This window comes from Tupaia chinensis, unplaced genomic scaffold, assembly GCF_000334495.1.
Source record: "Tupaia chinensis unplaced genomic scaffold, TupChi_1.0 Scaffold147674_1, whole genome shotgun sequence".
NCBI lineage: Eukaryota > Metazoa > Chordata > Mammalia > Scandentia > Tupaiidae > Tupaia > Tupaia belangeri.
Genome location: NW_006207526.1, coordinates 205,088 through 211,611, shown reverse-complemented (window position 1 = coordinate 211,611; position 6,524 = coordinate 205,088).

Here is a 6,524-nt window from a genome sequence, read left to right as displayed (position 1 = left end):
CCCCATCTATCCCCCACCCCCATCTACCTGCCATCCCTCTCTCTGCCACTCCCATCTATCCATCCATCCACTCTCTGCCCTCCCCCGGATCCAGGCAGGGTCCTCACAAGTCCATTCGGCTCTGCAGCTCCGCCCCTGCCCCCGCCTCTGGGTTGCTCCACTGTTGGCCGTCGCCCACGCTCCCACGAGCTGGAGAAGACCCCACAGCGCAGGCGTCCTGCCCGTGCCCTGCCTCTGCCGCTGTGGGTGTGACGGAGCCTCACTGCCGTGGGCCCTCAGCTGCTCGGTGGTAACCATAGGCCGACCTCACGGGCTGACGTGCAGATGGAGGCCCTGTGCCGCCCGCAGCTCAGGCCCAGACCTGGGGGCTTGAAACACACTGGGCATGTGTGCACGCGTGCCCAAAATCCCAAAGGAGAATGGAGGTGAAGGAATTATAGTTCGGCCAGTCCCCGGGGTGACTTCTTGCTTCTGACTCTCTGTCTCTCCAGTGAGCACACGCCCTGTAGCAAAAATCTCTCTCAAAAAAAAGAGACCCCGTGTGAGACGGCCTGGGCATGGCCTGGCACTCAGCATGTGGTCAGCAGGAGGCGCCCCCAGTCCCAGCCAGCACCCCGCCTTCCCTCTCCACAGCTGCCCAGCCTGCCCCTTTGCTAAGATCTAGTGTAGCGGCAAACCTCCACGGGCCCTGCCCCAGAGCCTCGCCCGTCTGCCCTCCTGTCCCAGCCCGGAGGCAGCCTCCCCGGCCCCTGGGCTGACCTCCCCCTGTGCGGGGCCAGGCTGCTGGCTACTGGGAACTATCTCAATGTAAGTGAACTAAAATGAAACAGAATTAAAATGTGAGCTCCTCGGCCCCACCAGCCACATTTGACGTGCTCTAGCTGCAAGGGGCTGCAGTCCCATCATGCCAGAACATTGTGTCGGACAGGTCTCGCTCGTCCCTGCTCCCGGGGGCTTGCTGCATGGATCTTGCCCTCTCCCGGACTCGCGGCCAGTCAGGTCTCCTGCACTCCGCTCTGGCTGTGCGCCCTAGCAGCTGCAGTGCAGGGTGCTCAGCTTCTCTGTGGCTCGGTTTCTCCATCCCAAACGAGGTAACAACGGTGCCCCCGAGGGTTACCGTGAGGACTGAAGAGCTTCACATGGATGGGGCTCGCCCGGCTCTGGAAGGCCTTCGGCACCCCGCGGGCTGGAGCTGCTGCTGCTTTTCCGTGGGGGCCACCCACCCTGCAGGCCCACGGTTGTGGGTTCCCCCACCTGCAGAAGCCAGGCCACGCCAACAGCCATGACGGGGGATGGTGCTCCCCAAAAGAGAGGGGCTCAAATTTATCTGCAGCTATTCCTTCCTGTTGGCATCCGGTGCTGAAGTCCTTGGCAGGAGTCCCGAGTGTGGGAGGCTGTGGGTGGGTTCTAGGCAAGGCCTAGGCCATGTCACCTGAGGGGTTTTTATCTCCCTGAAGCCAATCCCCCCCGGCCCCTGGATAGCTCCCCCAGGTGCTGGATGATGACAACTTGGTGACAGATAAGCTCAAATCTCCTCTTTTAAAATCTGAACATACGAGCAATGACTGATTCCCAAACGAATTAAGGGGAGAAAACAGCAGCGGGCCCGGACTACCCTGCGGGCCTCCCTGCAGGCCTGAGTCGGGGAGCGTGTTCTCTCGAGTGCAGCCTGTGTTGGCCACCCTGCCCGCGACGACGCCCCACCAGGACGCACATGGCGATGGCCGTCTGGCCCCGCCCTCCCGGTGGTGGTGGTGTAGGAGGTGAGGCCTTGTGGAAGGGACCGAGGCCTCAGGCAGGAGCCCTCAGCAATGGGGTCAGTGCCCTTATGGAAGAGACCCCAGAGAGACCCTCGTCCCTTCCGCCACGTGACGACACAGCCAGAAGACCGTCTATAAGGAGCAGGCCCTCGGTGCACCCCGAATCTGCCAGAGCCCTGACCCTGGACTTCCCACCCCCTTAACGCTGCTGGCATCTGCTGGGCAAGTCCAGTGACGTCACTCGCCACCCCCAACCGCGGCTCCCCCAGCGCCATGCAGCGGGGGAGGGGAGCGACCGAAGGGCACACCCGAACTGCTGGCAGGACTCAGATCACAGGGGCCTTAGACACCGCATTCTTTGTCTACAGAGGCCGTGTTCATGTATCACTTGTGTCATTAACAATTACTTTAAAATGAAAAAGCAGCAAGATGCTAGCAAGTGTATCCAAGCCAAGCACAGAAACAAAAGCCTTGCTTTGATCTGACCTATCCGACCTGTGCCTCCAGATACCCCCTCTCCCTCCACAGAGAGCTCCACGGGACCCCAGGCTCCTCTGGGATTCCGCCGCTCTCCCCCAGCCCCCGCCATCTGGCTCCCGGCACTCAGCTCCCAGGGTCCGCTCAGACCACCGGCCCTGGCTGTCAGAATCTCAGTGGGCTTCTCTTAAATCCTACTTAGCCTGTGTTTGAGCCCCTGAGGAAGGAAACTGCACCCTCCTCAGGCTCCAGGGACAGCTCTCCCGCCTTCTGCTGCTCCTCTTCCCCTTCCCGCCACCTGCCCGCTGCCAGGACCTCGCCCCTCGTCCTCCCCACCTGCCAGGACCTTCCCTGCAGTCCTCCCCCCACCTGCCCGCTGCCAGGACCTTCCCGCCCTCCTCCCCACCTGCCTGCTGCCAGGACCTTCCCGCCCTCCTCCCCACCTGCCTGCTGCCAGGACCTTCCCGCCCTCCTCCCCACCTGCCTGCTGCCAGGACCTTCCCGCCCTCCTCCCCACCTGCCTGCTGCCAGGACCTTCCCGCCCTCCTCCCCACCTGCCTGCTGCCAGGACCTTCCCGCCCTCCTCCCCACCTGCCTGCTGCCAGGACCTTCCCGCCCTCCTCCCCACCTGCCTGCTGCCAGGACCTTCCCGCCCTCCTCCCCACCTGCCTGCTGCCAGGACCTTCCCGCCCTCCTCCCCACCTGCCTGCTGCCAGGACCTTCCCTCAGTCCTCTCGGGAGCTCTCCATTGCTGCCTTCCTCCTTTCTCAGATGCTGTTGGATCTGGAACAGGCACGCAATCTGGGAGGTCCAGCGCACACGAACACGTGAGACCCCGTGTTCAAGAGGAAGGGCTCTGACTTGGTGACTGACAGCTGAGCAGCAAACCTGAGGGGCCTTCTGGGCATGGGCCTCAGCGACCACTCAGGCTGTGAATTCTGAAAGCTGGCCTGCTCTGTGCCCCCATGGCCAAGGGCCTGACCTCTGAGGGTCAGCGTGGTGGGCAAAAGGCCCTCCCACCAAAGACGTCTGCATACTGGAACTTGCGAATCTGTTACACGTGGCGAAGGGTCTTTGCAGATGCGACTGAAGTGACAGCCTACCTGAAGGAGATTATCCTGGAAAGATGGTCAGTTCTTTGGGTTTTTCTTGGAGCGTGTGTGCTTGCCAGAGAGAGACAGAGATGGTAAGAGGAACTGTGAGAATCATTCCCCCGGGGAGATGGCCATGCCAAAATCCCTCCTCCTCCCTTCTCCTCCTGGCATCTTGGGCTTACACGTGCACACGCCTGGTGTGATTTTTCAAGCCACTGCAGTTGGCGTGTGGGAGTCCAGCGACGTAACTGCTCCCACCTGCTGCTCCTGTGATGGCTACTTTTGTTTTGTTTTAATTTGCCAGTGAGCACACGCACTCACCGGAGAGAGACAGTGAGACAGAGAAGAGGGAGAGGAGGAAAGCGCCCCGTGGGGTGTGGTCATGCCCCACTTTTCCTCCACTTCTCCGTCGGGATTTGGGGCATGTGTGCACACCTGCCCAGCATGTTGCTCAAGCTCCCAGGCTGGGATTTGAACCACCTGGTCAGTCATGTGAGATCCAGCTCTCTTAGCCACTAGGCCATAGCACTGCTCCCAGATGGTTCGTTTTATGTGTCGCTTGACCAGGTTCTGGTCCCCAGTTGTCCAGGCAAACTCCAGTCTGGGTCCCGTGGTAGAGGTATTTCTGCAGATGTGGTTGACATCTACCATCCATTAACTGTGCATGAAGATTTCCCTTGATAGGACGGACAGGTCCCATCCAACCCATTGAAAGGCCTTAACTGCAAAACCGAGGTTTCCCACGGAGGAAGGGATTCTGCCACACGGAGGCATCAGCTCCGCCTCCATCCCCAGCCTGCCCTAATTCCTGGCCTGACAGCCGCCACAGCCATGCAATTCATTTATTTACGTAAAATAAATTCTGTTTTATTTACATGAAATACATGTCTTTATAAATAGCACATCTTACATACTCATGACCCTTGTATTCAGTGGATGTGTGGATGAAGCAGAGACCTGCGACCACGTGAACAAGCCACCACTCGCTCAGAGAGAGAAGCCAGGCACGTCAGGCTCCGCACGTGGGGCTGCGTTCCCATGGAATCGGAGAAGAGGCTGGTGGTCCCCAGGGCCGGAAGAGGGGCTGAGTGCCTGCTTACTGGGGGTTTCAGAGGTGGGACGATGACAGTATTTTGGAGTAGACAGTGGTGACGGGCACACGGCAGTGTGAAGGCGTCACGGGACTGAACTGTGCGCTTTGAAAAGGCTGATTTTACGTTCCGTGGGCTTCTCATCAGGAGAAAGCACAGAGTAAAACTGTGATTCAGAGGCACTGCCCCCTGAGTTTCTGGCACCCCTCCTCAAGTCTCCCTGGAGCCTCTCCCACACGGACCCCGCAGGGAACTTCCCGCACCCAGTCTGACCTTGTCCTTCCTCTGCAGGTCCCTACAGCGGGCTTAGGCCCTGAGACAAAGCCCAAGCTCCCCGTGGTTTCAGCCAGCCTCTCCAGGCAAGCCACTCCACCCGGTCTGAGTGCCCTCGGCTCCTCCATCGGGTCTGAGTGCCCTTTGCTCCACTCCACCGGGTCTGAGTGCCCTCGGCTCTTCCATCGGGTCTGAGTGCCCTTTGCTCCACTCCACCGGGTCTGAGTGCCCTCTGCTCCTCCACCTGGTCTGAGTGCCCTCGGCTCCACTCCACCGGGTCTGAGTGCCTTCAGCTCTACTCCACTCCACCGGGTCTGAGTGCCCTCAGCTCTACTCCACTCCACTGGGTCTGAGTGCCCTCGGCTCCACTCCACCCGCTGTGAGTGCCCCCTGCTCCTCCACCTGGTCTGAGTGCCCTTGGCTCCTCCACCCGGTCTGAGTACCCTCTGCTCCACTCCACCGGGTCTGAGTGCCCCCTGCTCCTCCACCCGGTCTGAGTGCCCTCAGCTCCTCCACCCCTGTGAGTGCCCTCTGCTCCACTCCACCAGGTCTGAGTGCCCCCTGCTCCTCCACCCAGGCTCCTTCTCAGTGACCTCCTCCCTCCCAAGTCCTGTGCACACCCAGCCATACGTCAAAGGTCCGGTTCAAGGGCACTTCCTGCTCTCTTCAACTGACTCTCATCTCCAGCTCCACGATCTCTAGGGCTGGAACCACCACTCTAGGTTCTTTCCTGGGCCCCCACCTCGCAATCTCCAGAGACCCACCTCCCACCTGGGCCTCCCCTCCCTTCCACAGACCCACCTCCCACCTGGGCCTCCCCCTCCCCTCCACAGACCCACCTCCCACCTGGGCCTCCCCCTCCTCTCCACTAACCGGCCTCCCCAAGGGCCTCTTCTCCCAGACCCAGCCTCCCAGGGCCTCCACCTCCCCTCCACAGACCTGCCTCCCACCTGGGCCTCCCCCTCCCTCTCCTGCCTCCTCCCTAGGACTCTGCTCTCTCCCTGTCAAGCGTACCCCACTCTGGCCCTGGAGAGATTTTCCCAGGGCGACTCCAACTCTCGTCTTGTCGCTGATAGACGTGGGTGTGCAGAGCAGTCCCGCGGCTCCAGGTGGGGGTTGCGGGAGCCCAGAGCAGGACCAGAGTTCCCTGCAAACGCCTCACCGGCACTGTCTCTCACCCTCTCCACGCACTCCCCCGACAGCTGCAATCTGGAAGAAATTACTCTTCTAAACAGTCAGACTTCCCCCGTTTCAGGAAATTCCAGGCTGAGCAAGGGGAGGGGCCGCTGGGAGCGCCCCGTCCACCCCCAGCCCTCAGCAGCAGCCGCCTCCTCCCACCCCCACTCGGCCCAGAGGGGCCTGGCTCTTCCACCCGCTTGCGGGTCCTTTAAATCCTAGAGGCAAACTTTTGGGGCTAGGGCAGGCTGGGAGGGGCCTGTGCCTGGCCCTCTGCGCTTTGGGACTGGGCTGTCACTCCGCTCCTGCCTGGGCTCCTACCATGGCCCCCTAGAGGGGCTGACACTTACTGACCGGTGCAGGTAAACGGACACCCCCCACGCCAGGGCCTGCCAGGGCTGGGCCCCGGCTTCTGGGACCGAGGGAGGAGGGCTGGGGGCTCGATCCCGGGCCTGGGGAGGATTAAGCAATCTCGGAGCCAGGCCTCCGGGGCCTGAGGAGGGGGCACTGTGGGCCGGACGCCTGGGTCCTGGATCCCTTCCAGGTCTGGCGGGACGCTTCCTTTGCCAGGTGAGATCCCGCCCGGAGGAAGAAGGAAGAAGGCGCGGGCCGGGGACACCGCGGCGGAGGCGGAGGCGGGGGCGGGCGGGGGG